This window comes from Camelina sativa, chromosome 2 (assembly GCF_030686135.1).
Source record: "Camelina sativa cultivar CO46 ecotype springtype chromosome 2, ASM3068613v1".
In the NCBI taxonomy this organism is placed as follows: domain Eukaryota; kingdom Viridiplantae; phylum Streptophyta; class Magnoliopsida; order Brassicales; family Brassicaceae; genus Camelina; species Camelina sativa.
The window spans coordinates 8443483-8445746 of record NC_141881.1 but is presented as its reverse complement, the minus strand read 5'-3'; the positions used below and the strand labels follow the sequence as shown (position 1 = coordinate 8445746).

At 44.3% G+C, this 2264-nt stretch overlaps 1 non-coding gene across 1 annotated transcript; it reads right to left on the bottom strand.

The window, feature by feature from the left end:
• Nucleotides 1-263: 263 nt before the first annotated feature.
• Nucleotides 264-370, bottom strand: LOC147948325 (small nucleolar RNA R71). The gene has a single exon (XR_015585921.1). It is a non-coding gene; the product is annotated as a small nucleolar RNA R71 (small nucleolar RNA).
• Nucleotides 371-2264: the final 1894 nt, after the last annotated feature.

The window sequence follows — 2264 nt, the reverse complement described above, 5'->3', positions numbered from 1 at the left end:
TGATCTCAATGATTCAGGCCAATAAGTTTCATGGATTGCCTATGGAGGATCCACTTGATCATCTTGATGAGTTTGACAGAATATGTGGTCTTACCAAGATCAATGGAGTAAGTGAAGATGGTTTCAAGCTGAGGTTGTTCCCTTTCTCTCTTGGGGACAAGGCTCATTTATGGGAGAAGACTCTGCCCACTGGTGCTATCACTACTTGGGACCAATGTAAGAAGGCTTTCTTGGCCAAATTCTTCTCCAATGCTAGGACTGCTAGATTGAGAAATGAGATCTCTGAATTTGCTCAAAGGAACAATGAGAGCTTTTGTGAAGCTTGGGAGAGATTCAAGGGCTACCAGACTCAATGCCCTCATCATGGTTTCAGTATGGAGTCATTGTTGAGCACATTGTATAGAGGAGTGCTTCCCAAGTTCAGAATGCTTCTTGACACAGCCTCCAATGGAAACTTCCTCAACAAGCATGTGGATGAAGGCTGGGAGTTAGTAGAGAATCTTGCTCAGTCAGATGGCAATTATAATGAAGATTATGATAGGACCATAAGGAGTTCCTCAACTGATCAAGAGGACAAGTACAAGAAGGATTTGAAGATGGTCAATGAGAAACTTGACAAGATACTCCTCAGCCAGTCTAAATCCATTCACTTCATTGGTGAAGAAGAAGCTCCAACTCAAGAGGGGGAGAATGAGTTTGCTCAGCTTTGCTATATGCAAAACCAAGGTGGATTCAAGGGCTACAATCAAGGTGGTTTCAAGAACAACAACCTATCTTATAGGAGCACCAATGTGGCTAATCCACAAGATCAAGTCTACCCTCCTCAATAGCCTCAACAGCCTCAAGGGTTCCAAAACTATATTCCCAAACAACAGCAGCAGGTGTTCCAGCCCCAGTTGTGTCCCCCACCAGGGTTTCAGACTAACCAAGGCCAAGAACAAGACCTTAGAGCTATGATACAGCAGCTGTTGATTGGTCAAACACAAGGGAAGATTGAGGAAGCCAAGCAGTTTGCTGAGCTAAACCAAAGGCTTACATCCCAGTATAATGACCTGAACATGAAGTTTGAAGGTCTTAACTCTAGAGTGAAGTACATGGAGAGTAACATAGCATCTACTTCAGCTCCAAAACCCAACCAACTCCCTGGAAAAGCTGTTCAAAATCCAAGGGAATTCACAGCCAAAGCCATCCTACTTCAAGAGGAAGAAGTCATTGAGGACAGTGAAGTCCAAGTTTGGGGGAATTCATTAGTTACTGAAGCCCCAAGTGACATCTGTGCAAAGCAACAAGAGCTCGCAGGAGAACTCGACCAGCAGCTCGACCACACACTCGATCGAGTGCATGTTCGAGTGCTCGATCGAGCTGAAGACTCCAAAGCTGTCAAGCCTGCTAAGTACATTCCTCCTGCTTACAAGCCTCCACTACCATTCCCTGGGCGTTTCAAAGCACAAAAGATTAGGGAATTAAAGGAAATCATTGAGAAAAAGGAGATGTTGGCTAGGCAACAAGAGGAAGAGAGGGTTTTGAAAGAAGAAGCCTTGGTTAAGAAAGAGGAACAAGTGTCAGCCATTCAAGAGATCATCATAGCTTACCAAGAAGAGGAGAGAGGACCTGCCTTGGAACAGTATGAGCCATATCCTCTCTACAAAAATTTTTTGCTTGATTTGTCTAGTAAGAGGGCTGAAGCTCAAGATGAGAAGGATCTTGAGGACCTTGGAGGAGTGATCATTCCAGTAAAGCTTAAGGATCCTGGACCTTTTTATCTGCGCTGCACTATCAGCTACCTTCACTACAATCAGTGCCTTTGTGATTTGGGAGCTTCAACAAGTGTGATGCCATACTCCATAGCTCAAAAGCTAGGGAGAACTGATTTCAAATCTACCAATCTCCATGTGCTTCTAGCTGATGGGACAAATAGAGAGGTAGTTGGGAGGTTGGAGAATGTCCCACTCAAGATAGGGAAAGCAAGGATTCACACTGACTTTGTGGTGATAGAAATGGATAAGGAGCCTGAGGATCCAATCTTGCTAGGGAGGCCATTCTTAGCTACTGTTGGAGCAGTTATTGATGTGAAGGAGGGTCTTGTGACCTTGAACATAGCTGAAGATGTGGTTATGAAGTTCAATATCCACAATCCAACAAACCTTCCTACCATTGATGACCAGCCTTTCACTATCAAAGACAAAGGAGGTCAAGGAAGCTTAGGTGATAAGGCAACCCCAAAGGCTGAGTTCCCACTTCAAGAGGATTCTGTTGAAGAGCTT